This window comes from Lissotriton vulgaris, chromosome 4_1 (genome assembly GCF_964263255.1).
Source record: "Lissotriton vulgaris chromosome 4_1, aLisVul1.2, whole genome shotgun sequence".
NCBI classification, from domain to species: domain Eukaryota; kingdom Metazoa; phylum Chordata; class Amphibia; order Caudata; family Salamandridae; genus Lissotriton; species Lissotriton vulgaris.
In genome coordinates, this window is record NC_141691.1 from 1,245,548,383 (window position 1) to 1,245,575,950 (window position 27,568).

Here is a 27,568-nt window from a genome sequence, read left to right on the forward strand (position 1 = left end):
TCAGATGAGAGGAATAGAATATTCCTCCTGAATTTTAGACTGTGCATTGGAACCTACTTGTAGGTACCTAAATCAGCCATAGAACTCAAAAGCTCTTTTCAGAGCTACCCTACCTCTGACAATTCAAAACGTTTATCTTTTTTGAACTTTTTTCACTATTTTTCTCCAAAGTACGCTCCCCGGTACGCTTACCGGTGCGCGTACCAGGCGCACCCCACGTGAATTATTTTTTATTTCTTTTTGCCTATATAAGCGTCCTAAGCCCCCCTCAGAAAACCTAGAGGGTCAGGAAGTGTCTTCCCTGCCCCCTTCTACCCATCCCGAACATTGTTTGCCCTCCATCGTGTGTCTCAATTCTACCGAAACACAAAATGGAGGACTCCCGTTACGCTGCCGGTACGCGTACCGGGGCGCGCACCGGTAAGCGCTCGCTAAAAAAAGGTGGGAAAGTAATTTACAGAAAAACCACTGGAGACACTTTCATCAAATATAGAATAGGCCCTACTACATAGCAATCCCTACCATTTACCCAAATTTGGTGGTATTCCATTGAGCCATTTGGGCTGTAGCCCTGTCTAAAAATCCTGAGGTAAATTACATGACAAAAACACATATGATACTGTTTGAATTTTTAACCAATTAAAATGTTACTTATATTTTCTACTTTTATGTGCTGACATTTGATTGGTTAAGTACATGAATATATATAAAAGATGAGAGGGAAACACAGCCATTTTGACTAACACTACCTAAGGTACATTTGGAAAAGAATTTGACAGAAAACTTCAACTACTTTGAAGAAGGTAAGTTGTTAATTTGAAAGGAGAACTATGTTATGCACTTTAAGTTAATTTTGTAAAACGTTTTCAGATAGTTATATACTGTCCCTCTATAAGAGTTAGACATTGAGAAAGGCTTATTTATTTAAATTATTGATTGAGTTAGGCTTCTGTGGTATAATTATGAATTTACATAGACTTCATCACAGGCACTTTTTAATAGTTCTACTTCCTGCCTGAAACAATACACTGCCCAAAGATAACTTCACTGTTAAAAACTCACAAGTACCTGTCTGAACTTAAACCCAACAGTGCCCTATCTCTAATGATATATTTATTTTTTATGCAATTTACAGCAAGAAAATGGAAGCACAACAGAATGAAAATAATATTTCATTTCAAATTAAAATGGAAAACAATCCAAAGGAAGACAAAGAAGAAATAGACTTTTTGGATGACACTGTAGACCAAGACTTAATTAAATGTGTTGAAGAAATTGAAGGATGGAATGAAAAGGAGGACATACCAGATGAATTAATGTTGCAAATTCTTTTAGATTTTGAACAATCACAACAATAAATTTAAATTTTAAAAGTTAAAATTGTTTGAGACATTATTCTTTTTTATATGAAAATTATGAAATAGTACCCAAAAAGATATAATATAGAGTGAGACTTAAAATATACTGTGCAACTTTTTTGTGTTACATAGTAAGTTTGCTCATAGTTACTTCCTTTCTCCAACAATATTATCTCCAATGTGTATTTAACATCTCTTTATCATGTCCTGCCTCCATATTTTTTCTGCTTTCCTGACAGACTATGGTATGAATTCCATATACCACAATAACTTCTGAAACAACATGCAAGATATCTACAAAAAAGACGGTGTATATTAAATTTTAGACTCTGCATTGGTACCTACATGTTGGTACTTAAATAAAAAAAATTAAAAAAACAACAAAAAGAACAATTAATAAACATACAATATTTGAAAAGTATATCATTCTTTTTTCCCCATAGTACGCTCCCCGGACTGCTTTCCGGTGCGCGTACCGGGCGCTCCCCCCGCAAAAAAAACAATTAAAAAAATTTTTTTTTTTGCCCCGCGGGGCCCTTTTAAAGCCCCCACATCAAACCTAGGGGGTCAGGGAGGATCTACTATGCCCCCTTATGGTCATTTCCCCCTTTGTTTTGGACACCTCTTGTGTCTCGATCCTACCGAGACTCAAGATGGCGGCCGCTCCGGACTGTTTAGAATGTTTACAGACACCCGAGAGCCAATCAGCTTTCCGTGCGCAAGTCGCGTAGCGCGCCAGGAGCGCTTACAGATATATATTTTTTTTTGAACCTAAAATACTCAAAATCCACTGGAGCACATATCTTGAGACCTAGCAAATTCACATCGGGCTACTAGTCCCTACAATTTTGCCAAGTTTCAGAGAAATCCAATAATCTAAAAGTGAGTCCAACCGCCCTATGGAAAACTCAATGTTAAAAACACGTTTTGGGACCCCCTTTTTTCTCGGCCCCCACATCACGAAACCCCCCAAACTTTCAGGGGACGCTCAGAAACAAAATGTGCCATTTTCCTGAAAATTTCAGCTAATTCCGTCCTTCAACGCCAAAGTTATTCAACATAGAATTTTCAGAAATCCCTATTCAAAAAAATCCTAACTATATATACCTACTGGCGACCGCCAGTAGGTTATATATATATATATATATATATATATATATATATATATATATATATATATATATATATATATATATATATATATTACCTACTGGCGGTCGCCAGTAGGTAGTTATAGTTAGGATTTTTTTCAATGTTAAATCTGAAAATTCTATTTGGAATAACTTTGGCGCCGGTTGACGAATCTGCCTGAAAATTTCCTCAAAATGGCCTCGCGGCGTTCCGGTCCTTCCCTGAAAGTTTGGGGGGGATTCGTCAAGCGGGGGCCGAGATAAAAGGGGGGTCCCAAAACGCGTTTTCCCCATGTTAATTTCCATAGGGCGGTCGATTTCACTTTTAGCCCGAACGGCTGAATGGATTTCCACCAAACTTGGCAAAATTGTAGGGACTGGTAGCCCGATGTGCCTTTGCTATGTCTCAAGATATGTGCTCCAGTGGATTTTGAGCAATTAAGGTTCAAAAAAATATATATATCTATAGCCGCGCTCCGGTACGCGCACCGGTACGCGCACCGGGCGCTTACCGCGACTTGCGCGCAGAAAGCTGATTGGCTCTGGGGTGTCTGCAAACATTCTAAACAGTCCGGAGCGGCCGCCATCTTGTGTCTCGGTAGGATCGAGACACGAGAGGTGGCCAAAACAAAGAGGGAAATGACCATAAGGGGGCAGAGTAGACCCCCCTTGACCCCCTAGGTTTGATGTGGGGGCCATAAAAGGGCCCCGCGGAGCAAAAAAAAAATTTAAAAAAATTTTGATTTTTGCGGGGTGAGCGCCCGGTACGCGCACCGGTACGCGCACCGGTAAGCGTACCGGGGAGAGTACCATGGGGAAAAAGAATGACAGTTTTAAAAGTAGCTGTTTAAAAAAAAAATGTTTTGTTGTTTTTTTTTATACATACACATACATATATATATAAATGCATATGCATATATATATATGCATATATGTGTATATGTGTGCGTGTAGAGAGAGGTAGAGAGGTAGAGGTGTAGAGGTAGAGAGGTAGAGAGGTAGCGGTAGAGAGGTAGAGATTAGTAGAGAGAGAAGAAGAGAGAGGTAGAGAGTAGAGAGTGAGTAATAGAGAGTAGAGAGTGAGTAGTAGAGAGTAGTAGAGAGCAGTAGAGAGAGTAGCAGAGAGTGAGTAGTAGAGAGTAGTAGAGTGAATAGTAGAGTGAGTAGTAGAGAGTGAGTAGTAGACAGTAGTAGAGAGTAAGTAGTAGAGTGAGTAGTAGAGAGCAGTAGAAAGTGAGTAGTAGAGAGTAGTAAAGAGTGAGTAGTAGAGAGTGAGTAGTAGAGAGTGAGTAGTAGAGAGTAGTAGAGAGCAGTAGAGAGAGTAGCAGAGAGTGAGTAGTAGAGAGTAGTAGAGTGAATAGTAGAGTGAGTAGTAGAGAGTAGTAGAGAGTGAGTAGTAGAGAGTGAGTAGTAGACAGTAGTAGAGAGTAAGTAGTAGAGTGAGTAGTAGAGAGCAGTAGAAAGTGAGTAGTAGAGAGTAGTAAAGAGTGAGTAGTAGAGAGTGAGTAGTAGAGAGTGAGTAGTAGAGAGTAGTAGAGAATGAGTAGCAGAGAGAATAGTAGTGAGTAGTAGAGAGTGAGTAGTAGAGTGAGTAGTAGAGACTAGTAGAGAGAGAGTAGTAGAGAGTGAGTAGTAGACAGTAGTAGAGAGTGAGAAGTAGAGAGTGAGAAGTAGAGAGTAGTAGTGAGTAGTAAAGAGTGAGTAGTAGAGAGAGAGTAGTAGAGAGTGAGTAGTAGAGAGTAGTAGATAGTGAGTAGTAGGGAGTAGTGAGTAGCGAGTAGTAGGGAGTGAGTAGTAGAGAGAGAGTAGTAGAGAGTAGTAGAGTAGTAGAGAATGAGTAGTAGACAGTGAGTATTTGAGAGTAGTGGAGTAGGAGAGAGTAAGTAGTAGAGAGTAGTGGAGAATATTCCAAAGTTTGGCACAGCACCACTTTCACAATGAGTCCAATCAAATCATATCACTTAGAGTCCTTATTGAAGCGCTGAATCTTGGTGTATATTCAAATGCTTTTATTTTCCTTAAGTTTATGTACCACAGCCAGCCGAAAGGTTTCGTTCTGTACAACAGAACTTCTTCAGGGCGTTCTTATTTCCTTCAAGTTATGTCGGTATCCAGTTGTCATATAACTAGATATTTCTTCCAAATGTTAGACGAGACATAAGTATATTCTTATTCAAAGTGACTAGGTATCAATTTTACCCACACAATTCGGGCAGACTTGAGTAATTTATAGCATCCTCAAAGTCAGTCTTTCAAAAATTCCAAAGTATAGGACATGATAATCCAAATCCAAATGTTTCTCAAGAAAAGTAATTTACAATCGTTCGGAATATCGGTGTTTGGGCAGATATGATCCAGGGACCCCCAGTATGCAAGGGGAATTAGTCCCCCCTCTACAAACGCGCCAGTGGCGTGCATTGCAGAGAGGTGTAACAAGGGTGTGGCCTCATTACACTTCTCTGCAATGCAGCTCCCTCGCGCATACTGGAGGCTCCTGGTGGACCAGTTGACCCCAGGGACCCCCAGTATGCAAGGGGAATTAGTTCCCCCTCTGCAAACGCGGCAGTGGGCTGCGTTGCAGAGAGGTGTAACAAGGGGCATAGTCTCATTACACCTCTGCAATGCAGCCCCTGGCGCATACTGGAGGTTCCAGGTGGGCTAATTGGCCCCCAGGGGCCCCCAGTATGCAAGGGGAATTAGTTCCCCCTCTTCAAACATGCATGGGGGCTGCGTTGCAGAGAGGTGTAAAAAGGGTTGTGGCTTCATTACACCTCTCTGCAATGCAGTCCCCTGGCGCATACTGGAGATTCCTGGTGGGCTTTCAGGTGTTATATAGTTAGGAATTAGCATTAAAAAAACCTTTGAAATTCACTGAAAAAACCATAGGTTTCACACCAGTTATAGTTAGGAATTAGCATTTAAAAAACCTTTGAAATTCACTGAAAAAACCATAGGTTTCACACCAGTTATAGTTAGGAATTAGCATTTAAAAAACCTATTAAATTCACTGACAAAACCATAGATTTCACACCATTTATAGTTAGCTGGAAATTATACTGACATAAAACCATTGAAATTCCCACGTTATAGTTAGTTGGACTCACTATAACTTGCGCGCCTGTAATGCACTGCTGATGACGTCACATATTACATCACTCATGACATGGTCAGTGACATCACTCATGACATCACTGATGACACCATCCTTGTGACAGAGTGACAGACCTAATTTCAGTGTAATGTAACGCTTGAAACACATATTCAAAAATAGAAACAAACATTTTGAAAAAAATGGAGATACCCAAACCAGTAACAACAACCAATTCAGTAATTCCACCATCTATATACACATCCACTCATTCACCAACAGTTCTATATAGTCACTCATATATATACTCACTCATCATATGTAGTGATACACCTATACATCCTGTTACACATCAGCAGTCATCCAAAAGTTACTCACACACATACTCACACATGCAAATAAACTATTGAACATCCATTTATTTGCATATACATTTATACACACACTACCACCTTACTTCTAAGGAAACTTACCCATACTTACTCTCTTAAACAATCACTTATAGAAACACATACTTATTTAAACAGGAACTCCTACAATCTCTCACTATATATACTATACTCACTTATATACATCAATACTCACATATACTAGATTAAAACATATGTCGTTACTAATGAAGACACTAGTGAGACAGTCATTCACTCACTAACACACACATATACACACTCATCCACCCATACAGTCCTGCACATATGCTGTCTTCAAAACACATACAAACAGTGAGTCAGTCACCAACCCCTGCAGCCACTTATACACAAAGAGAAACACTGATACAAACATTTAAATATTTAAACAATACTCGCTAATATATGTATTCACTAAGATACACGTAATAAGCCAGTTACCCAACCAATTTTTTTTAAAAAAAACATCCATTTACACACTTATTTAAACATTTATTCTTCCATCGACCTTTACAAATACATATATAAAACAAATTTATTTTTCAGAAAGACACACATTCACTGGATGGTGTCATCAGTGATGTCATGAGTGATGTCACTGACCATGTCATGAGTGATGTAATATGTGACGTCATCAGCAGTGCATTACAGGCGCGCAAGTTATAGTGAGTCCAACTAACTATAACGTGGGAATTTCAATGGTTTTATGTCAGTAAAATTTCCAGCTAACTATAAATGGTGTGAAATCTATGGTTTTGTCAGTGAATTTAATAGGTTTTTAAATGCTAATTCCTAACTATAACTGGTGTGAAACCTATGGTTTTTTCAGTGAATATATATATATATATATATATATATATATAAATATGCAAAACAATTTCTCCAAACGAAGAAATGAGGAAATGAGGTCACAAGCGGGGAAACTGATGGAGACACCTTTATTTTAGCAGAGTAGAACCCACGTTGGTGGCGAATGCATTTCGGCGTCTGTGTCGCCTTCCTCAGCGCCAGAGGTGTGTTCAGGGCTCAGGCATCTGTTGCGATTTAACTGTCCTGCCTGATCCTATGGCTGGATAGCAGGCTCCACCCCCAAGGTAAGTGTCAATCACTTTTGTACATGCTGGCTGCCTGCTATTATAAAGGAAGAACTTTGAGGCTTTGAGGCGGGTAAACTCGGGAACCACAGCGACAATCAACGTCAAGGGTAATTATGTTACCATGCTGGATTCTCGGCACGCTCAAAGATACCCAACAGGCGAAAGTGATCCGTCAACCTCGGAGCTGTGTTTAAATGTGCCCTCTTTTTGTGGTACTTTCATGTGGACTGGGAAAGCAAACAGCCAGAAGCGCACTGCTGTGACTATCATGTGTCGCCTTTTTAAGGCTCCGGGGGACAATGTTGGTGCAGGCGGGGGTCGGGGCAGGCGGAGGACGGGGCGCCCGGGGACGGGAAAAGCAAGCAGCCCGAAGGAAAGCCAGGAAATCTGTTTCAGTTTATCCCCACTCTAAACACATGGAAATAGGAATTTCCAGGTGAAGGCTGGAGTAATAGCTGCAATACAGTGAGACGGTTTTACATTATAGTGCACTGCTGTGACTATCATATGTCACCTTTTTAAGGCTCCGGGGGACAATGTCGGGACAGGCGGGGGTCGGGGCATGCGGGGGACGGGGCGGGCGGGGGCACGAAATACTGGACAATTTCAGGGCAGTCGTGGAAGCCTGATTGCTCCCGGACAAGGTCCGGACGGGCTGCTAGTATATATATATATATATATATATATATATATATATATATATATATATATATGTATTCTCAGATTTTTGATGCTTTGGGATGTGCCTTAATGCAGGAAAACATTGCCTCATGAAATTGAGGTTTGACACTGTCTCTGATCCAGTGAAATGTGGGAACTCTCTTTGTGGCAAAAATGTGTGTTATTTACATTTTGGGGTACCGTTTTTTTCCCAATGGCATGCAAATTCTGAACCCCCACTACATCTAAGTTATCCTTGAAATGTTCTAGTTTTAACCCAAGAGAGCCAATACATGTTCAGGTATGGCAAGAGATTAGCACAAGTGAACAAAATGTACTTATTTCTGGTGATTTGGTACTTAGGACTGATGGATATGTTGGGGTATGTATACTCTGTCTTCAAAGTTTTGAAAGGTATGGCCTTTTAGTAAAGCACCTGTACTGATGTATTTCATGTGTATTTGTGTGTATAAACTGTCAGCAACAAATTAAGTGTAACAAAATAAATATTCAGATATTGCAAAGCATAATAGCCTGCTTTAGAGATTGGGTAATGGGTTACTACATTACCAAAGTGACAGATGCCCCATCTGCCTTATTAATAGTGAATACAAATCTTATACACTTGTAATAAGGTAGAGAGGTAAGCTGTCACATTTGTGATGAAGTAATCATCTGCCAAAATCTTAATCAGGCCCTATCTTTCTATATACTGATTTTGGATGAAGCTACCATATTATCTTTCATTTTTACGTAAACAGGTAGCTTTTTTTTTAAGTTGTTGGTATTTTAGTCCAACTTCTGCATCTGAATGTCTCTTGATTATGACATAAAATGTGCCTAAAGCGTTTGATCCAAAAAGCCATTTGCACTTCCAAGTTTATCTTACAAGGATAAATGGCAATTATATCCCAGTGTAAAGAAATCACAAAAGATATGCTGTCACACCTTTTTATTCACACATCATTCATTCATTTGTAATACTACTGTAAAATAAAGCACAGCACTTCAGGAAGCCAAAAAAGTGTAACATGCTCAATGCAAAAATAGCCTGTAAGCAAAGAAAAACTATGCAGCAATGCGTGATTCAACGGAGCAGAATTTTTGCCCAACATTCAGTTGAAGTATATAATGCCAAAATCCACACATTTAAACAAAATATATATACAGATTTTTCTTAATACAAGTCAACGGAAATGTGAAAATATGACAGAACCTGTTACTTCAGAAGAAACTAATGAGCAGAAGAAAGGATCTTTTTGAAGAAAGAATGTGAAATCTCCTTGAAGACTAGATACTAAAACATGAACAGGCGCTGGCTCTACTACTTTTTAAAATTCACACTTCATTATGCTAATCCAAAAACTAGGCTATCCTTTCAATTCAATTCAATTTCTGTTTTATTCGATCTTATACAATCATAAAAGACACATTTAAATAATACAATAAATATGTAAAAACACACAATGACACAGAAATTGTGTTAAAAAAAGAAAAATTACATATTAAAATTCCATCTCTGATCGAAAAAGATACCAGTAACATTAAAACACCAAATATATCATAAAAAAAATATAAAGAAACTTCGAGGTAAGAAGCATTCTAGATCCAGTACAAGGCTAGGCATAGTTGTCGGCTTCAAATATTACTAAATGTTGCTCATAAGAAAACTAAGAAAACTAGAGAATGCTGTTACACAATACATCAGGTTACATTGTGCTGTGCAAATTATTTCTTTTAAGCGCCCAAGTCCAGCTCAAGAATTTAGCCAAAGCAATAACAATGACTTCAGTAGTATCTGTTTTTAAAATACGCAGAGCCATGTGGCAAGATCTTGTTCCAATCATTTTAAAGACCGGTTTAAGCCACTTCTGTCGAGAGCACTCATATGCAGGCCACACAAACAGGACATGTGATAAAGTCTCATCCTGAGTTACACAAAAGTGACATTTTGTGTCTTGGTCTTCCCTCCACTTTTTCACAAAAGTTTTTAGTGGGAGAGTGCCCACTCTAAATTGATGAAATAATTTTTTATTTCCGGAGCACGTGGTAATATCCCAATAGGCCTCAAGCCTATATTCGCTTTTAAAATCAAGGAAGAGGCCAATAAGGGATGCCTCAGAGACCATGGACAGAGACGTTTGATAAACCATGTCCATATAAATGGCTATGAAATCTTGTTTAGATGGGAAAGAATTCCCTTTGGGGTCCTCCCAGAAATGAATGAGGCTCATGTCTGATAATCTTTTGTAACCACGTGATTTTATTAGATTGATCAGCTTCTCCAGTAAACTTAACAGCTTTAGCATAAGGCGCCAACTCTGGAGTGGTCCAAAGTCGACGCTAATAAGCTAGCGTTCTAAAACCCGCAGCTTCCTCAAAGGAAATACACCCTACATCTAAGAGTAAGGACCTAAAAGGGGAAGATTGAAGATTGAAGGAGGGTGGTCAATTACCGTAAAAATGTATTCTGAGCTACAACTAGTGGAGCAAAATTTTCGAAGCCCCATAATTCTGCACCATAGATTATTGACACTCTAACCTTTCCTTGATATATGAGAAGCACTGGTCCAACTGGTTTGGTCTGGAATAACCGGAATTCTTTTAAAAGGGCCCCTGCTAATTGATTATGCCTTAGGACTAATAAGTCTAACTGTGGCTTCCAACTCATACGTTTGCCCATAGTGATGCCCAGATATGTAAAGGAGTCAGTTTGTTCTAAGGACTTATTATTCATTTCTACTCTAGCCTTCACTATTTTATGCCTATGTAAGACCATGTAATTTGTCATTTCAACATTGACCGCTAAACCATGGTCACTGCAAAAAAGAGTAAATTGATCAAGGGCTCGCTGCAGACCGGATTGCATCATGGACAAAATTAAAGTGTTGTCTGCAAACATTAGTAGCGGAACCCTAGATCCAGCAAGAGTAGGGGCGTCAGTTGGATAATCAGTATAGTAAGAGATACCATTATTTATGAACAAGTAGAAGAGGGTAGGGGCCGAGACAAACCCCTGCTGTACTCCCTTGTTCACAGGAAAACGGTCTGTTAATTCACCCTGCTGACCCCATCGTACTTGGGCATATGTTGACTCATGTAGTTTTACAATAAAAGATAGGATCTCAGCAGGCATCCCTGCTTCCCTAAATGTGTCCCTCAACTTGCGACAGGGAACTACATCAAATGCAGATTTAAGATCTACAAATGCGAGGGGCGTGGCTAAGATTGCTGCCTGAGCAGACGTGCTGCTCAGGAGCTCCTGTTGACGGCCAGCATTAGCACCAACCCTTGCGACTGCTCCTGAGACAAGTCGGCACCCATCCACGCCGGACTTGCCGGGACCCAGCGGCGACGGAGCGGAGGCATGGCCTGGTGCAGCGATGGCGTACCGTGAGGTGGATCGTGCCGCCCCTCGCCTCAGCGGAGTCGGTGTGCTTTGGGAACCCATCCACGGCACGGTGGACTGCTCCGCTGTATCGCGACCACGCCAGGCGGGTGAGCTTCCCACCCAGGGCGATCACCGGAGGCAGCGAAAAACAAGACTGGACTGGCCGCCATCTTGGATTGGGACCGGTCTGCCAGGCTGCATCTCCTGCCGGAGAGGGCCACACAGTAACCCCACCATGGGAAGCACGGCAGAAGGATACCGGTGTTCTTGGCTACGGGGTGCAACGGAGCCCCGACTTAATAACAGGCCCAGTGGAGAGACCCGGAGACACGGGCGAGAGGTGGCAGCGCTACCGCCATTTTGTGGCCAGGACGGCACAGGTCATGGTAGGTGGATCCGCCGAAGGGGCGAGTGACCGGTGTGCGCTGCGGAGGGTCCCCTGGGGCCCAACTGAGATATCCTGAGACAGCGCATTGCCCACCCTCCGTGCAGGTGGGGGGAGGCCGACAATAATTATAGCTTTTCTTCTGTAGTCCCCAGGCGGCAGAGAGGTGTGGCGGTGGAGACGCCCAAATCTGTTGGCCGATGAAGAGAGGAAGGTGAGCGGACGCGGTGTGGCGTAGGAGGCAGGTGTGGGGTCGTTGGTTACCTGTGGGCTGCCGCGGTGGACAGAGGGACTGCGCTGGAACACCTTACTATTTGGCGGGGAGGACTTGCTGCTCCTGAGGACAAACTACTGGGATTCCGGCCCCTAGTGCACATAGAGACGGCTGGCGATTGTGGTAGCATGGACGGAGCGATCCATGGAGTTTTCCCCGAGGGCCTAGCCTGAGCTCCAACAGTGCAGCAGTGACTGGGGAGGCGCGGTTGAGACCCGCATGTCGCTCACACCCGGACCAGGCCTTCATAACTACGAGCCCCGGGACAGATGGTGTGTGTCACACCAGCAATAAAGGGGTGAGGAGTGGATAGAGAGGAGGTCTCCGCAGCCTACACACGGGTGGAACGTGAGAATACAGCCGACCAGAGTGGCATGACTGAGTGATCATGGGGAAAACCAGAGGGATCTAAAGTGTGACAGCTGGAGTGCCCCCGGACATCACCACAGAAGTACTCCCCATGCCGGTCCCCTAACGAGGCCGGGGAGACATTCACGGTCGCAACCGGTTGACGACAGGTCGACCCTGTAGCCAAGGGGGAGCACTATAGGACGCTCCCAAGCCCTGAGTGGTGTGGGTTATGTCCTCCAGAACTCGGAAGGACAAGACTATCAAGGACTTGTTTGTCAAAGCACAAGTGGACAAAATGGCCTCTAATGGGAAAGCGGGGCCTTCGGATCTGCAATCTTGGCGGGCAGACGGAACAGAACCCATCACAAAGGCGTTTCTTGAATCTATGTTCAACGCCCTGAGGGAGGACATCCATACCTTGAAACAAGAATTCACATCTGAGATACGGGAGGTCAGGCGTGAAATGGATGGCATTGGCGAGAGAGTGGCGGACCTGGAAGGGAAGACCGAATGGAGAGACACGGAAATGGCAGCTCTGCAACAGGAGCTTCTCAGGATTCATTACCAGCAAGTGAACCTCCAAGCACATGTTGAGGACTTGGAGAATAGGTCTCGGCGCCATTACATACGCATCAGAGGGGGGAGAGTAGACGAGAGCTCAAAGGACCTTTTCACCTACTCCAAGGAGCTCTTCAATCACATCCTAGGCAGGCCACTAGAGACAGAGTTGAGGTTGGATCGAGCTCACAGGATGGGACCCCCGAGGGCCTCATCAGCACCGCCACCCGATATACTGGTTTGTGTGCAGGACGTTCGCACCAAAGAGGACATCCTGCAGAAGGCCCGACAAATGCACCCAATACAGTTTTGGTCCGACACTCCGGTGCTCTACCAGGATTTATCTGCTCTCACCCTCCAGAGGAGAAGAACCTTCAAGACAATTACTCAGCATCTACAGCAATGCAACAGCTGGGGACACCCATTTCGACTAGTGTTCCGCATGGACAATAAACAGTACCAGCTGCGCTCACTATCTGACGCCTGCAAGTTGTTAGGAGTGGATTTGCCAGACTCGGAGAGCGGGTAGGCCGACCCCAGAGACGAGGCTGAGGACTCTAGGCCCCTATGGCGCATGCAAGGATGCAGGCGTTGACACTGGAAACCCCGAGCTGCAGAGGTAATGGAGGGCAGGAAAGCGGCGCTGGAAGCTGTCTCAGCAGATCCCTCAGGCGGGCCCACTGGCTGACTTTGGACTTAAACCTCACAGTCTGCCTGCTTTTCTATGGCCCAGCCGTTGGCAGGAGGGAGACATCGTCTCTGTTGATTTTTCACCCCAAATAATTTCAGACTGATCAACTATGGTTGATGGACTATCTATTTTTGCTCCTTTTTTCTTACTTAGATTGTTTGGTACTTTGGGAATTGTGATGGGGTCTGAGGGAGGGGGTTCAGTGCTCCAGGTCCTGTTCTACTCCAGTGCTCGTGTAGATTCCCCGGCCAGTATGATCCCTACCTGTCTGGCACTCCTGATTGCTGGGACGGACCCAAGTGGCTCATTGTTTCCTCAGCATGGCCTTGCCACTAACCTTTCATGCCCAACACCAACCTTAAGGTCTTAACCCTCAATGTGAGGGGCCGAAATAACCCTGTGAAGCGCAGAGCAGTGTTGTCATGCCTAGAACACACCCTGGCTGATATATGTTTACTTCAAGAAACTAACCTGCTGGGGCGAGACTGTTATAGACTAAAGGAGCGCAGGTTCCCCACTCAGTTCTTCTCCTCGTGCTCTACTAAAAAGGCTGGGGTCGCGATACTAGTGGCGCAGCGCTTTCAGGGGGAGGTTTTACATAAAAGCGCTGAGATCCAAGGGCGACTTTTGGCTTACTGTTTCGCTTTAAGCAGACTAACGTTCACTATTGGGTCCTTGTATGCTCCAAATGAAGGCCAGGAAAAGTTCCTACACTCTGCCCTAAATGAGATCACAGCTACGCCAGATCTTAATATCATTTTGGGGGGTGACTTCAATCTGGTATTTGATAACCAACCGGATAGACCCAGCCAGTGCACACACCAGGTGGGGGCGATCTCTGCAGAGGGGGTGGGGAGGCTGCGCGATCTAGGGCTCTATGACCTTTGGCGTACTTTCCACCCTTTAGATAGGGAATACTCCTACTATTCTAACGCTCATAAGACCTACGCAAGACTGGACCATCTACTAGATACGCTCGTTCACGACCTCAGTTGGAATAGGGGTGGCATCATTATCGGATCATGCACCAGTGGCTGCCACACTCTCCCTTCCACCCACATCACGACCTTCCAGGGGTTGGCGCCTAGGGGACACTCTCCTGCATAGAGCCGAGGTTGTAAAGCACATACATGCCGCAATCACTGACTACTCTCACATAATGCGAATACAGATACATCTCTTGCAACACAATGGGCAGCACTGAAGGCTGTAATTAGGGGGGAATTCATTGCTCTCTCGATGGCGGATAACAGGGAACGCCAGAGTAAGCGCGAGGAGCTCACAAGACAGGTCAGTGAATTGGAGCAGATGCACCAAAGGACGGGTGCTCCTAGGGTGTGGCGTCAGCTCAAGGCTGCCCGCCAACAATTAGGGGCGCTTGATCAAGATAGGGCAGAGTATGCAGCCCTTCGGCTGCGGCACGCCTTTTATACGGGGGAATAGATGTGGTCGTCTGCTGGCAAACAGGCTTAGAGAGGCACGTCAACAGCAGGGGGTTAAAGAAATTTCCCGACCAGACGGAATTTTGGTCTCTGAGGATGTGGCTATCGCAGAGACGTTCCGTGACTTTTATTCTACCCTTTACACTGGGGGCCCGGCAACTGGCTCCGAGGAGGTTGCCTTCCTAGATTCAGTCTCCCTTCCATCTCTGTCTCTGGCGCAGGCTGAACACCTTGATAGGAACATTCAGATGGAGGAAGTGATTGCAGCTATATCACGCCTTAAATTGGCAAAAGCCCCAGGCCCAGACGGCTTCCCGGCTGTTTTTTACAAAAAGTTCTGCGTGACACTCGCCCCAATCTTTACTCGCCTATTTAACTCCTTTGCGCACACATTCAACCCTACTGGACTCAAGTGCTGGTGGAAGTGGATAAACATTTTGAAACAGAAATCCTGCGTTTTCCAGCTTATGTACTGTTGGGTCTCCCTAACCCCCTTACTTACCCGCTGAAATCTCGTAAAGGTAGACAGATTGCTATTGCTCTAGGTTCGGCGATGCAAAATATACTGGCACATTGGCGCACTCCCAACATACCCTCCTTTGTGAGTTGGCTCCATAGACTGTGACATGTCCTGGGAATGGAGAAGTTGACCCTTACATTATCAGGGGAGGGATCCACTTATAATGAGTTATGGCACCTATTTCTGTCACTCTTGGCGACTGAGTTCCAGAGGAAGTTAAATGTCCACGCGATCTTAGACTATTATGCCTTACAGACTCACGGAAGGCGGATCGTTGGATAGGACAAAGGGGTGGGCTGGAGGGGGCCTTTTGCCCAGTGGTACTCAGTGGTGGGTGGACTGAGTCTTTCTGTGGGTTGTCTTGAACTTAAACATCATGGAGGGCATGGATGGATTGGGATTGTGCTGATTTTTCAGTGATTCTCGTTTTTTGGGGCTGTACTTGTGGCCTTTTCACCAGGGGTATTTGAGTCTAGCATGGGCCTAGTCTTTCTGTGGGGTGTCTTGAACTTAAACATCATGGAGGGCATGGATGGAATGGGATTGTGCTGATTTTTCAGTGATTTTCGTTTTTGGGGCTGTACTTGTGGCCTTTTCACCAGGGGTATTTGAGTCTAGCATGGGCCTAGTCTTTCTGTGGGTTGTCTTGAATTTAAACATCATGGAGGGCATGGATGGATTGGGATTGTGCTGATTTTTCAGTGATTTTCGTTTTTTGGGGCTGTACTTGTGGCCTTTTCACCAGGGGTATTTGAGTCTAGCATGGGCCTAGTCTTTCTGTGGGGTGTCTTGAACTTAAACATCATGGAGGGCATGGATGGAATGGGATTGTGCTGATTTTGCAGTGTTTTTCGATTTTTGGGGGTGTTCATGGGGAGGGACAGGCCATGTGGCTGGGGACCATTTTGAGTGCTGCTACAGGCCCTGGCCATGTGCTGGGAGGCAAGTGGCCATTTTGAATGCAGGCTTTGTTGTTAGGCCTGCAACCATTTTGCCTACTTTTCAACCTTTATGCCCAGGGGTAGTGAGTCTTGCATGGGCCTAGTCTTTCTGTGGGTTGTCTTGAATTTAAACATCATGGAGGGCATGGATGGATTGGGATTGTGCTGATTTTTCAGTGATTTTTGTTTTTGGGGCTGTACTTGTGGCCTTTTCACCAGGGGTATTTGAGTCTAGCATGGGCCTAGTCTTTCTGTGGGTTGTCTTGAATTTAAACATCATGGAGGGCATGGATGGATTGGGATTGTGCTGATTTTTCAGTGATTTTAGTTTTTTGGGGCTGTACTTGTGGCCTTCTCACCAGGGGCATTTGAGTCTAGCATGGGTCTAGTCTTTCTGTGGGCTGTCTTGAAGTTAAACATCATGGAGGGCATGGATGGAATGGGATTGTGCTGATTTTGCAGTGTTTTTCGATTTTTGGGGGTGTTCATGGGGAGGGACAGGCCATGTGGCTGGGGGCCATTTTGAGTGCTGCTACAGGCACTGGCCATGTGCTGGGAGGCAAGTGGCCATTTTGAATGCAGGCATTGTTGTTAGGCTTGCAACCATTTTGCCTACTTTTCAACCTTTATGCCCAGGGGTAGTGAGTCTTGCATGGGCCTAGTCTTTCTGTCGGTTGTCTTGAATTTAAACATCATGGAGGGCATGGATGGATTGGGATTGTGCTGATTTTTCAGTGATTTTCGTTTTTTGGGGCTGTACTTGTGGCCTTTTCACCAGGGGTATTTGAGTCTAGCATGGGCCTAGTCTTTCTGTGGGTTGTCTTGAATTTAAACATCATGGAGGGCATGGATGGATTGGGATTGTGCTGATTTTCCAGTGATTTTCGTTTTTTGGGGCTGTACTTGTGGCCTTTTCACCAGGGGTATTTGAGTCTAGCATGGGCCTAGTCTTTCTGTGGGGTGTCTTGAACTTAAACATCATGGAGGGCATGGATGGAATGGGATTGTGCTGATTTTGCAGTGTTTTTCGATTTTTGGGGGTGTTCATGGGGAGGGACAGGCCATGTGGCTGGGGGCCATTTTGAGTGCTGCTACAGGCCCTGGCCATGTGCTGGGAGGCAAGTGGCCATTTTGAATGCAGGCTTTGTTGTTAGGCCTGCAACCATTTTGCCTACTTTTCAACCTTTATGCCCAGGGGTAGTGAGTCTTGCATGGGCCTAGTCTTTCTGTGGGTTGTCTTGAATTTAAACATCATGGAGGGCATGGATGGATTGGGATTGTGCTGATTTTTCAGTGATTTTCGTTTTTTGGGGCTGTACTTGTGGCCTTTTCACCAGGGGTATTTGAGTCTAGCATGGGCCTAGTCTTTCTGTGGGTTGTCTTGAATTTAAACATCATGGAGGGCATGGATGGATTGGGATTGTGCTGATTTTTCAGTGATTTTCGTTTTTTGGGGCTGTACTTGTGGCCTTCTCACCAGGGGTATTTGAGTCTAGCATGGGCCTAGTCTTTCTGTGGGCTGTCTTGAAGTTTAACATCATGGAGGGCATGAATGGAATGGGATTGTGCTGATTGTGCAGTGTTTTTCGATTTTTGGGGGTGTTCATGGGGAGGGACAGGCCATGTGGCTGGGGGCCATTTTGAGTGCTGCTACAGGCACTGGCCATGTGCTGGGAGGCAAGTGGCCATTTTGAATGCAGGCATTGTTGTTAGGCCTGCAACCATTTTGCCTACTTTTCAACCTTTATGCCCAGGGGTAGTGAGTCTTGCATAGGCCTAGTCTTTCTGTGGGTTGTCTTGAATTTAAACATCATGGAGGGCATGGATAGATTGGGATTGTGCTGATTTTTCAGTGATTTTCGTTTTTTGGGGCTGTACTTGTGGCCTTTTCACCAGGGGTATTTGAGTCTAGCATGGGCCTAGTCTTTCTGTGGGTTGTCTTGAATTTAAACATCATGGAGGGCATGGATGGATTGGGATTTTGCTGATTTTTCAGTGATTTTCGTTTTTGGCGGCTGTACTTGTGGCCTTTTCACCAGGGGTATTTGAGTCTAGCATGGGCCTAGTCTTTCTGTGGGTTGTCTTGAATTTAAACATCATGGAGTGCATGGATTAATTGGGATTGTGCTGATTTTTCAGTGATTTTCGTTTTTTGGGGCTGTACTTGTGGCCTTTTCACCAGGGGTATTTGAGTCTAGCATGGGCCTAGTCTTTCTGTGGGGTGTCTTGAACTTAAACATCATGGAGGGCATGGATGGAATGGGATTGTGCTGATTTTGCAGTGTTTTTCGATTTTTGGGGGTGTTCATGGGGAGGGACAGGCCATGTGTCTGGGGGCCATTTTGAGTGCTGCTACAGGCCCTGGCCATGTGCTGGGAGGCAAGTGGCCATTTTGAATGCAGGCTTTGTTGTTCGGCCTGCAACCATTTTGCCTACTTTTCAAACTTTATGCCCAGGGGTAGTGAGTCTTGCATGGGCCTAGTCTTTCTGTGGGTTGTCTTGAATTTAAACATCATGGAGGGCATGGATGGATTGGGATTGTGCTGATCTTTCAGTGATTTTCGTTTTTTGGGGCTGTACTTGTGTCCTTTTCACCAGGGGTATTTGAGTCTAGCATGGGCCTAGTCTTTCTGTGGGCTGTCTTGAACTTAAACATCATGGAGGGCATGGATGGAATGGCATTGTGCTGATTTTTCTGTTTTGTTTTCTCGATTTTTTTGTGGTGTATAACTGAACTGATGTTCCTCTGTCTTCCATTGTTTTCAGGTGCACAAGACTCAAGAGAACCACCAGTGCCAGGAAGAAGTCCTGCAGCGGTGTGTGTGTGCAGCTCAACATCACGCGACGTCACGTTTGGCCTCAGACAACTCTACAATTCGTGCAACTGCGGCCTACTGTCTGTCCTGCTCTGAAGAAGAGGGCCCCAAAAAAAGTTCTCCGTAACTCCTCTAGCAAGAAAGTTGCTAGTAAGGAGCAGAAGAAGCAAGTTACCAAGGAGGCTGGTGTGCCAACCGCCACGTTTTTTGGGAGCAAAAAAAAAAGTACGCCTGCAGCAGCAGCAGGATCTGCTGGGGACCAAGCTGGGAGCAGCACCCCTGCTCCATTGGGTTCAGTGCCTCCACCACCACGCCAACTTAAGTCAAAGCCCTTGAGTGCTTCAGAGGCAGTCAGTGTACTTCTCCAATCACCATCGACCAGTGATGTTGGCTCATCGCAAGAAAGTAGCAGCAATGTCCCTGAATCAACACAGGTTGTTGTAACTCATCTGACAAGTGTTGAACAACCACAGCCGCAACAACAACACCATGTGCAAGTACAAGCCCAAGTACATGTGGAAGGAGAGGCAGCAAAAGGAGATGCGCAAGCAGAGGTGCATGGAGGGTCACAAGTGCCCACAATAGTTGTTCCTCCCGAAGTAGGGGCACATCAGGAAATCGACAATGAAGCCGAGGTATCATTGGAAGCCACTCCTCCTGATGATCATTCATTGTCTGCCACATCCCTAGCAAGGAAAAGATCAAGGGGGTGTCTACATCTTCTTCAAGCCCACCTCCTTCTGATGATACGGATCAAACTTGGGAACCACCACTGCGGTCTGAGAGTGAGGCACACCATGATCTGACAAAGGTACCTAAGCGTAAAAGGAAGGTCGTCGAAAAACTCATAGCTATGGAGTGTGATGAGGCTCAACAAGAAGTGACAGATACTGCTGGTGATGAAGCCTCTCACGATGACGACGAGCCAGTCATCACAAAGGTCACTGCAGCCCCAGCGGGCATGCAGCAAAGAGACATTTTGACCCTATCCCGAGAAGCTGCTGAGCGTGATGATGATGTCGACGAGGAGGCAATGGAAATACAACAATCATTGGATTTGGAGTTAACTAGTACACCAACACCTACCGCTTCCATATTTCTTCCTCGCAAGAAGGGACCTCGATCCACCTCGACCTCAATTCGTGGTGGTGAAAGTGCAAAACGTACTGAAGTTCGGCAATCCACATCCTCCACTTCATCTGGCATTAGCAGCAGGACCACCACCACCAGTATCGCCGCCTCCTCCGGCCCCCAAAGACATTTCAAGTCTCCAGTTTGGGACTTCTTTAGTGTTTGCCCAAAAATGGAAAACGTAGCCATTTGTAGCATTTGTAAGCTTCGAGTTAGTCGTGGTAAGTTTGGTACCAACTATGGTACCGGAGGCCAGAGAGGTCATCTTAGGAGAGCGCACCCTGTCCAATGGTTTCCGCACCTAGAGGCGTTCAAGGAAGCCAGAATTGCACGTAATGAAAACGTTGATTTTTCATCTGATGATGACGAGGAGGAAGAAGACGATTCAAACACTTCACTTACACCCAGTACCCCTGTCAGCAGCACACCCCACGTGAGGCACACTAAGAGTGTGGGAGAGAGTGAGACATCAATGCGGAAAAGTTCATCAGCGAGCGTAACTGGGTCGAAGATATCATCATCATCCCGTAAACCCTTGGTCCAGGGCAACATAAAAAAGATGTTGTTTACAGAAGCGCAATATGAACGCAACCACCCACTGTCTGTATAACACTAAGCTGGCTAAAATGCTAGCTCTGGACCTTCTCCCTTTTTCTTTTGTAGAAGGGGTTGGTTTTCTAGAATTAGTGGCAGAGCTCTGCCCTAAATGGAAGGTTCCTAGCCGGTTCTATTTTGCCCGAGTTGCGGTTCCAGCACTACATGAAGATGTTCTGAAGGTGATTGGGGCAGCTTTGCAGAAGAGTGCTGTTCACACTATACATCTGACAACAGACATGTGGACCAGTGGCGCAGGCGCTGATTACATGTGCATCACTGCACACTGGGTCTCTTTTTCAGGGGCTAAAGCAAAGCTAAACACAGGTGTTGACACGGACATTGTTTTTAAAGCTGCTCGGAAACATGCAACACTAGCCATGTTTGGTTTGGAGAAACGTCACACAGCAGAAAACATTTTGGATGTCTTTAATACAAAGGTCCTTAACTGGCTGTCCCCACTAAAACGCCAGGTTGGTTATGTTTCCACGGACAATGGCGCCAATATAGTTAAGGCCATGAGGCAGGGTGACTATTTCAGAGTGCCGTGTTTGGCGCACTGTATAAACCTGGTTGTCCAAAAATTCTTGGGTAATAAAGGCAGCGCAGCGTACAGAGTATTGGACACCTGCCGAAAAAATGTGCAACCATTTCAGCCATTCTTTTAAGGCCCGGAAGCAGCTGAGGAGCCTGCTATATCAACGTCAAATGCCAGTGAAAGCACTCATCCAGGAGGTGGTAACACGTTGGAACTCAACTTTCTACATGCTTGAGCGTCTGTATGAGCAGTATACGGTACTCGATCAATATTTCTTGACAGAGGGTACAGAGGACCTGAGGATGGGTGCGGCGCAATGGAACATAGTTCAAAGCCTGACACGCATGCTTCATCCTTTTGAGTTCTTCACACGTGCAGTCAGCAAGGAGGACTGTAATTTGGGAAAAGCTATCCCATTGTTGTACATGCTGGAGGACCAACTGAAGGAGGTGTGTTCTGTGTTTGAAAAAGATGTAAAAAACCAAGACTCTTTTGCTCTGGCTGAGAAATTATTAGAGCTCCTACAAGGTGATGAACGTCTTAAAAAGATCCACTCAGAAGAGCATTACATTTGTGCTACTATTCTGGATCCACGCTACAAAAAGGCGCTGGCAGGCCAAGCATTCTTTCCTTTTGATGATGAACATGTTCCAAAGTACAAACATTGCCTAGCCTTGTCAGCCAAGAGGTTTGAAATAGAACGGCTGGAAATTGAAGGAAATGGCAGTACATCAGCAGGCCATCCCCAGTCAAAACAATCCACTTCTGCACCTGTGGCTGTGGCACAAGTGACCTCTCAGCCGTTAAAGACACGGGCAACCGGATCATCTGCACCAGACACAACAGAAACATTGGAGGCTGAAGAGGATTGGCTAGCTCTGCGTGGGTTTGGTTCTCAAAAGGTCAGAGGCACAGCAAGAGCTAAGCAAAGTGGAGGAACCTTGGATGAGGACCTTGAGTCGATGGTGAAGGACTATCTGAATGACTCAACAGAGGTCTATGTTAATTCCGACCCATTGGCGTATTGGCATGGGAAAAAAGAATTGTGGCCACAGCTCACCAACCTGGCTTTAAACTACTTGTCTTGTCCACTCGCAAGTGTGTCTTCTGAACGTGTTTTCAGTGCTGCTGGTGGCATTGTAACTCCCAATCGGAGCCGCCTCTCGCCCAAAAATGTGGAGAGGTTAACAATGATCAAGATGAATCAGCACCTCATACCACCAGATTTCAGAGTACGAGAAATCACGCCGGGTGAAGACGAGGTGGCCAGCAACATAGATGAGGGAATTTCTACTCTGTCAGGTGAAACTGAGCTCACCCTACCTGAATTCGCAGAGTATGATGACGAAGCCTTATTCTCATTCCTGGACCGTGATACTGAGCCCTGAAAATGAGACAACGAATCAATAACTTTCTTGTTCGTCCTTATTCACTTTTATTCCTGTGTGTCTGTCTTTCTTTGTTGTGCACAGTTAATATATTTCAAACTTTAATCAGATAATCACAAAAACAAGCCCATCAGCAGAACTGTCTTCACTGGTTTGCTAATTGATTTGAAGTTGCCGCAGTCTGCATTCCTCAGGTTCACAAGTTCAGAAGAACATGCTCCTCTATCCTCCTCCTTCAGACTCCTATTTCCATCAAACCAGGGGGCTGGTTTACGCCAAATGAAGAAAGACTCAGCACTTGTGGGGGTGTTGTTCTACCTCTTTGCAGGTGAGTTGACGGCTCTGGGACCATTGTTGGGAAGCTCTAATACCGGATAAAAGTGTTTTGGACCAAATCCGAGGCGGACATTTTTTTGTGTTTTTGATGACTTGCTTGCCTTTGAGGTGCTCTTAGGGGGGGTTCCGTCTGTTTGTGGGTGGGTTTCGGGGTCTGGGAGCACTGCTGGGACACTCTAATCTTGATTGCATTTGCTTTTCAGGAAATCCGTGGTGGCAACCCCGACTTATGGCCTAGCTACGCAGCGCGTTTGGACCGAAGGCCGAGAAATATTGCAAGTATGAGATTTTGCTTTTGGCCTGTTTGGGGGTGTTATGCTTCTTGGCGGGTGGGTTGGCGGGTCTTGGGGCATTCCTGGGAAGGTCTAATACCGGGTTGAAGTGGTTGGGACAAAATCCAGGCCGATTTTTTTTTGCTATTTCTGACATTTTGCTCAATGTAGCGTTTTCGGGGGCCTGTTTGGGGGGCTTCCTGGTGTTTGTGGGTGGGTTTCGGGGTCTGGGCGCACTGCTGGCTATATATACTTTACTTTGCAAGAGGTTTGAAGCAAATCCATGGTGGCAGAGGGGAGTTAGGGCCTAGCTGCAGAGCGCGCGCGGAGTGATTTGGGAAATTTGGGAAAAACTGACAAAGTCCCCATTTTTGTACTTTTGCTCTTTGGCTGTTTGGGGGTCTTCTACTCATTTTCTCCTGGGTTGACGGCGCTGGGGCCATTGCTGGGAAGCTCTAATACCGGATAAAAGTGTTTTGGACCAAATCCCAGGCGGAAATTGTTTTGTGTTTTTGATGACTTGCTTGCCTTTGAGGTGCTCTTAGGGGGGGTTCCGTCTGTTTGTGGGTGAGTTTCGGGGTCTGGGAGCACTGCTGGGACACTCTAATCTTGATTGCATTTGCTTTTCAGGAAATCCGTGGTGGCAACCCCGACTTATGGCCTAGCTACGCAGCGCGTTTGGACCGAAGGCCGAGAAATATTGCAAGTATGAGATTTTGCTTTTGGCCTGTTTGGGGGTGTTATGCTTCTTTGCAGGTGGGTTGGCGGGTCTTGGGGCATTCCTGGGAAGGTCTAATACCGGGTTGAAGTGGTTGGGACAAAATCCAGGCCGATTTTTTTTTTGCTATTTCTGACATTTTGCTCAATGTAGCGTTTTCGGGGGCCTGTTTGGGGGGCTTCCTGGTGTTTGTGGGTGGGTTTCGGGGTCTGGGCGCACTGCTGGCTATATATACTTTACTTTGCAAGAGGTTTGAAGCAAATCCATGGTGGCAGAGGGGAGTTAGGGCCTAGCTGCAGAGCGCGCACGGAGTGATTTGGGAAATTTGGGAAAAACTGACAAAGTCCCCATTTTTGTACTTTTTCTCTTTGGCTGTTTGGGGGTCTTCTACTCGTTTTCTCCTGGGTTGACGGCGCTGGGGCCATTGCTGGGAAGCTCTAATACCGGATAAAAGTGGTTTGGACCAAATCCCAGGCGGAAATTTGTTTGTGTTTTTGATGACTTGTTTGCCTTTGAGGTGCTCTTAGGGGGGGTTCCGTCTGTTTGTGGGTGAGTTTCGGGGTCTGGGAGCACTGCTGGGACACTCTAATCTTGATTGCATTTGCTTTTCAGGAAATCCGTGGTGGCAACCCCGACTTATGGCCTAGCTACGCAGAGCGTTTGGACCGAAGGCCGAGAAATATTGCAAGTATGAGATTTTGCTTTTGGCCTGTTTGGGGGTGTTATGCTTTTTGGCGGGTGGGTTGGCGGGTCTTGGGGCATTCCTGGGAAGGTCTAATACCGGGTAGAAGTGGTTGGGACAAAATCCTCGCGGAAAAGCATTTTGGCACTTTTTGTAACTTAGGGTTCGTTAGGGTTAGCCCTAGCAGCAGGATTGCATGTGTTTCGGGGTGTTCTAGATTTTTGCAACTGAGTTCTGGGGTCTTAGAGCACTCGTGAGAATGTGTAATTTTGGTTGCAAGTCATTTGAAGAAAATCCATGGTGGGAAAGGGGGGATTTGGCATAGTTAAAGAAAGCCTTTGCCACTATTCTTAACTTAGGGTTCGTTAGGGTTAGCAGTATTTCTATTGCATGTTTTTGGGTGGGGGGGTTTTCGAGTCTTGGAGCGATGCTGGCTATGGATACTTTTGCTTGGTTGCTTGCAAGTGGTTTGAATGCAATCCACGGTGGGTAAGGGGTAATTAGTAAGGGGGTACTTCGGCCTACTTTTACTTTCAAAGTAAGTTTTGTCACCAGTTTTCTGCTAGGCCTCGTTTTTTTTAGATTTGATTGGGGGTCTTCTACATTTTTGCGACTGGCTTTAGTAAGGGTCTGGGTGGGAGCACTGCTGGGAAGATCTAATTTTGTTCTAAAACACAGTTTACAGTACACCTAGCTTGAGGGGAAAGATCCGCTACATTAATTTGCCCCTACTTATTTATCCTTCAAAAGGTGACTCAGACAGAGTACGCACTTTCAAAAATATTGTACTGTCTACTAGGAAAATCAAAGTGTGACTTTTTGCACTCCACAGCCTACATACCTTATATTTATTTATCAGTGGTGTTGTAATATTATATCACTTCCTGTTTTTCGTTGAATAATTACAGGCCGGGTTTCAGTCTCTGCAATGGGGAAAAAAGGATGGAGTCAGGCTTCACATTAGCGAGCCACAATTCAGCATCAGGAAGGCAGTGGACAGGGTGTCTTCTGGTGACCAACATCGATGGACGAAGCGTCGGCTGCAATGGAGGAGTGCCGCTAATAAGAGGATTTTTTTTTCTGCAGGCAACTTACTTACCACTTTCAACAGGACAACTACAACAACATAGATACAGTTTCCCTTGCCTTTTTCTCTGACTGTGACTGCATTTCTTGGATCCCTCTCTGCTTCTAAATTGATCCCTTAACACATCACTTAGTCCACTCCACTATCACATCTGCACCACACATAGTCATTTGTAAGTGCTCCTACGTAATTCGCAAGTCACAGCACGCCCCAGACCGTAGAGGACTGGGATGGCCCCAATGATGAAGCATGTCACCAAGGGGCAACCCTGGTGAGTGAGGGGACACCTAGAAAAAGAGCAATTTCTCCTTTTCTATCTACTATACCTTCCATACCAACCCCATTGAGTGTTGTGAATGGATTTATAGTGACCAGCAAGGCTCTCAGGTATCTGGCTACAGAGACCTTATGTTGAATATAGTTATCAATAATTCCACACACGCCCTGTACTGTCGCATTCTTTCTTCCACAGTTGTCGAAAGTACTACTTACTTTTCACTGACATGCATGCAGTAGTGCATGCACTTTCAAAGATTGATGGATAGGTTTGTACCCAAAGAATTGGTTATGTTCAATTGTTTGTCTATGCTGTGCTTTTTTTACAGGGTGTCTTCTGGTGACCAACATCGATGGACGAAGCGTCGGCTGCAATGGAGGAGTGCCGCTAATAAGAGGATTTTTTTTCTGCAGGCAACTTACTTACCACTTTCAACAGGACAACTACAACAACATAGATACAGTATCCCTTGCCTTTTTCTCTGACTGTGACTGCATTTCTTGGATCTCTCTCTGCTTCTAAATTGATCCCTTAACACATCACTTAGTCCACTCCACTATCACATCTGCACCACACATAGTCATTTGTAAGTGCTCCTACGTAATTCGCAAGTCGCAGCACGCCCCAGCCCGTTGAGGACTGGGATGGCCCCAATGATGAAGCATGTCACCAAGGGGCAACCCTGGTGAGTGAGGGGACACCTAGAAAAAGAGCAATTTCTCCTTTTCTATCTACTATACCTTCCAGACCAACCCCATTGAGTGTTGTTGTGAATGGATTTATAGTGACCAGCAAGAATCTCAGGTATCTGGCTACAGAGACCTTATGTTGAATATATTTATCAATAATTCCACACACGCCCTGTACTGTCGCATTCTTTCTTCCACAGTTGTCGAAAGTACTACTTACTTTTCACTGACATGCATGCAGTAGTGCATGCACTTTCAAAGATTGATGGATAGGTTTGTACCCAAAGAATTGTTTATGTTCAATTGTTTGTCTATTCTGTGCTTTTTTTACAGGGTGTCTTCTGGTGACCAACATCGATGGACGAAGCGTCGGTTGCAATGGAGGAGTGCCGCTAATAAGAGGATTTTTTTTCTGCAGGCAACTTACTTACCACTTTCAAGAGGACAACTACAACAACATAGATACAGTATCCCTTGCCTTTTTCTCTGACTGTGACTGCATTTCTTGGATCTCTCTCTGCTTCTAAATTGATCCCTTAACACATCACTTAGTCCACTCCACTATCACATCTGCACCACACATAGTCATTTGTAAGTGCTCCTACGTAATTCGCAAGTCGCAGCACGCCCCAGCCCGTAGAGGACTGGGATGGCCCCAATGATGAAGCATGTCACCAAGGGGCAACCCTGGTGAGTGAGGGGACACCTAGAAAAAAAACAATTTCTCCTTTTCTATCTACTATACCT